At 40.9% G+C, this 8277-nt stretch overlaps 1 protein-coding gene across 1 annotated transcript in view; it reads left to right on the forward strand.

Moving 5' to 3' along the window:
• Positions 1-1315: 1315 nt before the first annotated feature.
• fryl (furry homolog, like) overlaps positions 1316-8277 on the forward strand; it is a 90339-nt gene continuing 83377 nt past the window's right edge. Inside the window, exon 1 of the mRNA XM_060866809.1 lies at positions 1316-1577. The gene's annotated coding sequence lies outside the window, so the exon portion shown is untranslated. The remainder of the gene's footprint in view (positions 1578-8277) is intronic.

An 8277-nucleotide genomic window follows, 5' to 3' on the forward strand; every position in this document is an offset into this window, starting at 1 on the left:
AACTAAAAGAACCAGAATCTACAAAAATGCAAATGTATTGAGCAATTTTTCTGTAATAAATTCACACCAAACATGACATTTTTTTTATTGGTGTTTAAACACATAATTCTTCATACAGTTGGTGATAAAAATTAGAGAATCATTTCTAAACTTTTTTTTGTTTTGAAAGCTTGTTTCCTCAAAGGAATATTTAAAGGAATATTTGCTGTTTCATTTTTTCATCAAAAACCTTTCATTTGTTCACTGTTTTTTTGTAAGCAATCATTTTGTGATATTTAATTATTTTTATTTTTTGACTTTGAAAAATCTAAAACATTAAAACATTTGTTTGTGGAAAAGAGAGATTACATGGTCATTTTTAAATGTCCATATTATCTATATTATTGATTATAATATAATTGGAGAAAAACTGATTATAGAGTGAGTTGAAATGCTCTTCATGACATGACATGTGTATGAAATGTTAAATGCACTGCTACATATTCATTCATTCATCTTCTACCACTTATCCGAACTACCTCGGGTCACAAGGAGCCTGTGCCTATCTCAGGCATCATTGGGCATCAAGACAGGATACACCCTGGACGGAGTGCCAACCCATCACAGGACACACACACACACACACACACACACGCAATCACACACTACGGACAATTTTCCAGAGATGCCAATCAACCTACCATGCATGTCTTTGGACCGGGGGAGGAAACCGGAGTACCCGGAGGAAACCCCCGAGGCACGGGGAGAACATGCAAACTCCACACACACAAGGTGGAGGCGGGAATCGAACCCCAACCCTGGAGGTGTGAGGCGAACGTGCTAACCACTAAGCCACCGTGCCCCCCTGCTACATATTTACAATTTATATTTTTTCCCAACCTAAAATCTGTATTTACAAAAAAAAATCATTAAAAATAAAAATTTAACTCCTTAAAAATTAAACATTTTTTGTATTTTATTATTTTTTTTATAAATATTTTTATTTTTAAATATTTTTTCTACTACAGCTACTCTGTAATTTTCCATTAATTTGTTATTTAAATGTGAACTATAGAGAGTAGCTACAGGAGCTACAACCCTTAAAGAACGGTGACGCTTCACAGACCAATGAGAGGCGAGAACCTGAAAGTTTTGTGCCGTGTCAGCCAATCAGGTGCGGTTTAAACGTCCTAACGCTTGATTCAACGACTGTTACGCCTTGTAGATAAGAAGCACGAATCAGAGCGCGTCGGAGGCGGGATTAAACGCCACGCTGTCTGACAGCGCTCTCGTCCAATCAGCGCACTGAATGGACACAGCCGTTAGCTCGCGTAGCTCCAATCTGACGGACAGGAAGGCGGGCCTGTTCGCCATCCGTCGAGTTTTTTCCTTTATATGATTTAAAACGACAAAAATATTGCGATTGGACGAAAGTACAACACATATTAGAAACACGTAAACGTATAGGATATAATCCGTATTCCGTGGGATGTCCAAAAAAAGCTTATTGGGATACGAGAGAAGAGTTAAAAGGGATTGTTTTAAAGCTAAGCTAAAGCTAAGCTAAAGCTGTTGGCAAACAGAAGCAGCTCGTGAAGGTAAGAAACGGGCCATCATCCATCTCACACCCTGCTACTAACACCACAGGATAGTTATCGTGTGTGTGTGTGTGTGTGTGTGTGTGTGTGTGTGTGTGTGTGTGTGTATGTATAATAAACTGAGGCTGGACTTATACATGAAGTAGACTGTTCATATTTATGTACACACACACACACACACACAGCTGATGCCACACGACACCTTCATGTACAGTGATGTGAGGTTAAAAACTCAACTAGGTTTGTTGACTTAACTTAGTTATCTAGTTATCTAGCTGCCTTTTTGCCAGCCTTGTAGTCTACTGTTATGAGTTAGACACTTGGCTAGTCAGCTACAGGAGCTGCTGCTGCTTCTTCTTCTTCTTCTTCTTCATCATCATGTAGAAATAGCTCTCTGTTGTTGTTGTTGTTGTTGTTGTTTTATTCCAGATGGATGACTATGTAGCAGATCTTAGAATAAAGGGATTAGTAAATTATAGCTTGGGAGCTCCAGTGGAGTGTAAACAGCAGAAGTAAAAACTTCAGAGCAGTGAAGCAGGAAAATAGACTTTTAGATCAAAGGTTCAAGCTCAAGTTATAATAATAATAATTTATTTATAGACACAAAGTAAAAGTACAATTTTTTTTAAACCGATATCCTTATATCATATATGCGTGCATGTATGTATGAATGAACGAACGTGTATATCGTAAGAATCTATATGTCAAAACGGACGTCAGGACCGTGTTGTTTAATTGACTTCTGCTTTCAGGTTGTCGTTTACACAAACAGCACAAAGATTCTCTAATCCTTTAATTACACCTCACAAAGCAGTCGTGAACTTACCTAAGTGATGTGTTTACAGGACACGTCTTTTAAAGTAGTGTTTACGATCAGTAATAGTTGGTCTTCACGTTAATTATAAACACAGGTGTAATACACTAATCTCAAAAATTCACCACCGATTGTACTTTACGATGTGTGTTTTTTCCTTGATGTGACAGCAGAATCAGTGTGACAGATGAAGCTCATGTCTTTTGCTGTTTCTGTGCCCACTGTAGTCTCAGGATGCTGTTCGCAGCTCTCAAGACTGTTGTCTGTCTCTGAGACACTTTTCTGCTCACTACGGTTGTAAAGAGTGATTATTTAAGCTGCTCGAGCCTTTCTGTGAGCTCAGACCAGACAAATCATTCTCCCTTCATCAACATGGTGTTTCTGCCCTGCCTCGCTTTTAGCTTTTCACACAAACATCAACTGCTGAGAACAACCACTTCACTGTCACAGAGATCAGCGTTTTTCTTCATTCTGATGTTTGATGTGAAGCTCTTGATTCTTTTTACAGGAAGTGGCTGACGTCAAAAACATCTGCGCACGAAGTTATGCGATTTGTTAATTCTGAGTCAAAGTGAGATTTTTCGGAATATTTATCTGTAGCTTGACATGCAGCATCAGTGTGTTGTTATTTTCCCTGATCATCTTAGAAGGTAGAAAAACCTCCAGGTGTTGCGCTATCAATTTTCCTAAATGCTTGGAATTATGTGCACAAACAAGCTCTGTGAGATGCATTTACACCCAACGTGCTCTTTGCTGGTGCTCTTTTCAACCAATAACTTTAGACCTCATATCTCTGTTGAAACAGAAGCGCTCCTCTGATCTCTGTAATCCGTCTTATTAACGCACAAAAGGCTGTAATTGCTCCATTTAGGCAAATCTCATTTCACAGCAGGTTTGCTCTGCTCTGGGATGTCTGCCTGCAGGTGATGGTTCATGAATGAGAGAGATTTGGTGCAGTATGGTAATCATCTCATGGGAACAGTTTGTCATAGAGAGAGAGAGAGAGGCTGCTGAATGCTCCGAGCACTTTTCTTATATAGGTTATTTGCTGCTTAAATTATTCGTCTGTTACACTTTGGTTTTGATTAGCCTTAGATTAGGTCCCCTCCCACCTATTCTCTCATGATAATCAGATTATTGTTTGTTATCAAGCATGTAATTAGTGCAGAAAGTGTACAAGCCAGTCGTGTTTGTTGCCCAGCTCTGCGTATTTCTCGCACCTGCTCTCTGGCGAACACTCAAGTTTCATCCGTCATTTCTGCTTGGGGGAACGGCGTCACTCACGCCAGTCTACCCTTGTGTTTGTGTCTGGTAGAAATCTGATCTTGTGCAACTATACAGGCTGTTTGATTTGTGTGGTCTGCTAATGAGATGGGACGATGAAAGAAGCTACAAATTACAGCTGCTGTTCTATAGCATGGTCTTTATCCGTTGGACAGTTCAGTGTTCAGCGCTGTTTACAAACAGTATCAGGATGATTGGACTTTCCAGCCCATCGAATGCTGTCTGTGCTGCTTTTGTATTAATGCTACAGATGTTATGTGGTCATATGTGTCCTAGACCTCCACCGAATGTGGATCGTGTGATCAGACCTCCGAGCCTCTGTTCACACCTGAGAGTAACTGACCAGTCCAAATGCACATGCGAACATGGTGTATATGTGTCTCTGAGACGCTCTGTGGTCCGATTAGGTCTCACACACTTGTAACACATGACATTTGTAGTGTGAACATAAGGGTGTCCTGATGCGTACCAGACTGTGACTAATTGACTAATTGACTGTATCATTACTCTAGTTGGAAAATACATAATCATTGTGATAGAGAATGAACGCAGTAGCTAAAGAGCACATTGATGTATGTATGTATAAAAACTAGCTAGGCTAATAGATAAAGATGAATAAAGATTAGCAAGGTTAATGAATAAAGACTAGGGTTATCTTTTCCAGCATCACATCTCTAAAACTGATTAGTTTCGCTAACAGATGGCACGGTCGACGAGCGTGTAAAACCCTGTAAAGGAAAAGAGATATGATTGGCAGGACGTTTCAGTCTGAAAACAAGCGCACAAGTGACTGATTTAATAAAGGTGCGTGGTTCGGCTTCCTCCAGAGCAAACGAAGCAGGAAATCCGATCAGAAGTGCTGAGAGCTGCAGGTCTCGCCGAGCGGCTCACTGGAGGAGGACTGAATCCCGGCAGTTTGAACGTCACCCTGCTTTGTCTGTTGAGGGTAAAATAAATGAGCCACTCGTACAAGAGGGTTTTGTTGTGCGGTATCAGATGCCTGGTACATTTGTGCATTGTGTACAGTAGCTGCACTTTTATGTAGCAATGCTCGTTTTCCGTAACGCAAACAAAGAAAAGTAAACGCACCTCGGCGTCAGATTACAGCTTCTGTGTGTAAACTCAACATAATGCGACTGATGTATGTTACCCACAATTCCCTTGTCTGCACTGTTTAGGGATTAACTGCTAATGGACTGCTGTATAGTGTAGATGCGTGTGTGCGCGTGTGTGTTTAATCCAGTCAATGTCTGTCCGCTCATGATCTGATCGCTCACTCGCGCACACACGACACACACACACACACACACATTATTATTCATGTGCAGTATTTATTCATGCTGCTTTAATGGAAGTGGAAAGAAGTGCTGCTTTGTTTACTGCTGACGCTCCGAGCAGCCGTTCCGGACTGACGTGACTCTCCGAACTCGAGCAGATCGTCCCGGGCTCCTGAGTCTAGCGCGGATCAGTAATCCTGTTTCACCTACACAACTTTCTGGGAATGGTTTCAAGAGGATCTTTAAAAACGCTTTATTAATTCGTGTCTTGCTGAAATCAGACTGCACGGTTAAGACATCAGGTTCTTCCTAATAAAAGACGATGTTCTTTCACAAGGACACGAGGTTCAGCTTTCAGGATTCTCATCGTCTGTTCCTGCAACAGGTAAACGCCTTGAAATAATCCTGTTGGATGGCAGCTGAGCTGATGATAATGATGATACAATATCAATATCCTGATAAACGAATGCGCAATAGGTTTTTTTTTTTGTCCCTTCGCTCACCTCGTCCGCTGATTAGTCTGAACAGGTTCACAAGCCATTTTCTGAATTCCTGCTACAGACTTTCACTGCGCAGTGTGTCACGTTGCTGCGCTCTACTTTTCTCAAATACTAAAAGGTTTTCAGCACAGAGCTCTATATTGAGACATGGTGCTGTTGACCTTTGCTCTTTTTGTCCCCTCTTGTGTCCCTGTTGTCCCCCGCAACAGTCTCTTAAGGGAGAGAGCTTCTCGGTCATGTGACTTTCTGCATCCTTCCTTATCTCTTCAATTCAATTTCACATGAGCTTTATTGGCATGACCGTGTTCTAGGACAGTGTTGCCAAGGCGTCGACTAGTAAACTTTCGGTACAAATCAAACAATAAAAAATACATCTATTGGCACATAGACCGAAGATGACATTGGGAAAAAAATGTAGAATAAAGGGAGCAAGAGTTCAGGAGTGTTACAGGTGAATGAAAGGATGGGCTTCAGTGGAACTGTATGGTGAAGAGTCAGTGTCTCTCTCTCTCTCATGTAGTGGCAGAAGGACACATGCTGAGCTGCAGAGCAACACCGTTTGCTTTCTCTCCTAAAACATACAAGAATTGGTTCATTCAGGTAGTTTTTGTCCTGTGTGTGTGAGAAATATGTGAGTCTTAATATGTGAGTCTAATGGCTGTGTGTGTACTTCATTCTGTGAGGAAGTGCATTTCATCTTCTAACACTCACTGAGCATAGTCTGTCTGTCTCTCTCTGTCTGTCTCTCTCTGTCTGTCTCTCTCTGTCTGTCTGTCTCTGTCTGTCTCTGTCTGTCTGTCTGTCTGTCTCTCTCTTTGTCTGTCTGCCTGTCTCTCTCTCACTCTCTCTCTCTCTCTCTCTCTCTCTCTCTCTCTGTCTGTCTGTCAGTCTCTCTCTCTCTGTCTCTGTCTGTCTCTCTCTTTCTGTCTGACTCTCTATCTCTGTCTGTCTCTCTTTCTTTCTCTGTCTGTCTCTTTCTCTCTTTATGTCTCTCTCTCTCTCTCCGTCTCTTTTTAATTAATTTTTTTCAATCTCCGTCTCTTTCCCCTTTCCCAAATGTCTGTAAGGACTAGTCACAGGTGGCAGAGTCATCGCTGTTTACATAGTCGAGTTTTAATCATTATAAATTTTGATTTGGTCGTGTTTGTGAAGTAGATTTCGTGGGGCACTGGGTGTGGTGGTGGTTAGAGAGTGCAGTAGTTAAATAATAATAATCGTGACTAAAATAAGCAACATGGTGACAGTTATAATACGTGGAAAAGGCTCTTTTAAAATGTCAATGCTTCAGGAATTGGCTCATTTCTGACCACAAAGCAGACAATGTGTAAAAAAAAATACAATAATAATAATAAAAAGCAAAACGTTTCACTTTTAATAACAGACAGTGAGTGTGAGTGAAGTCATTATCACTATAAAGCACTCCAGTGGGAACTCCATTAACTTGAGTGTGAAAGAGCTAAAAATGAGATTCGGTGCACTGTACATTCGGTCAGTTTATTAGGAACAGCGGTACCGCTGCTCATTGATGCAACTATCCAGTCATGCAGAAAGCTGAATGCTGTAAGGAGGATGGGATACGAAAGCAGGAGCCCACATCGGGTTCCAGTCTGTCAGCCGAAACGACATGGAATCTGAGGACACAGATTCACCCAGACGGTCTTCTTGTCTTTCTGAACTGTCTTGTTTTGGTGTCCTTGGCTAAAAAGGCTGGTCAGAATTTGTCATGTTGTTGTTTTCACGAGCTTAAAGATGTTGACCCCAAAAAGCATCTAGTGCAACGCTGCTCAGCCAAAAATAGCTAGTAGTTTTGTTTACTTGTGGTCAGTAGTGTCAGTTGTTGTTGTTGTGTTAGACACAGCAGCAGAAGTAGCAGTGGCATGTGTTTTATAACAGTAACAGATTAAACACACTTAAAGGTTTTCAGTGCAGAGAAACTGAGGTTTTCTGTGCTATGATGTCAAGCGAGTCCAGAGGGAGGGGCTGAGAAAGCCAACCTACATTTTTTTTTTTGGGAGTCGCAGCCAGATACAAAAGGGATGAGAACCACCGAGGACTGTTTTGAGGAACTGAAAAATTCTGTTTGGGTTTTGAAGTGACTGACGTCGCACGTGAGCATATGCTCTATAATTCACACAGTCATAAACTATAGCGTCAGATATTCCTTCTTGTATTTCTCCGCTGTTTCTGACGCATGCAGTTCCATAGTTTACAGAGTCTTTTGGTCTGATCTTTGCCCCGAGTGAGTTCCTCTTGGTTAAATATCAATCCAGGTTTCGATTATGTTTTGCTTTCTTTTCATCATCATCTATCTTTTCCTGTCAGACATTTAGACAGTCAGAAGGTACTTTTTTCTTTTTAATTAGCTGTCTTAATGTAGTAGACCTTTTTCTGCCCAGTGACCCTGTTTTGAAGGCTGAAAATAACTCCTTTCTGCACTCAGTGACGGTGTGTGACACAGAATGCTGGGTAACGTTCTCTTTTTAAACATTTCATTTCAGCATTTTAACAAATCAGTATAAAAGGCATTACTATAAAACTAACACACATCACATTTAACTGTTGTAGATTAAACTATAGCTGAAAATATCACACAGTATTTTAGAAATAAAGTTTATTTGCATCCATTTGTTCCATTTCTGTGACCCCACATGAGGTCATGACCTCTGGGCTGAGAATTCATTCTTTCTTCCTTCCTTGATGCATCCATCCATCCATCCATCCATCCATCCATTCATTCCATTCTCTTCATCCATCCATCCATCCATCCATCCCATTCTCTTCATCCATCCATCCATCCCATTCTCTTCATTCATCCATCCATCCAT

This window comes from Tachysurus vachellii, chromosome 3 (assembly GCF_030014155.1).
Source record: "Tachysurus vachellii isolate PV-2020 chromosome 3, HZAU_Pvac_v1, whole genome shotgun sequence".
NCBI lineage: Eukaryota > Metazoa > Chordata > Actinopteri > Siluriformes > Bagridae > Tachysurus > Tachysurus vachellii.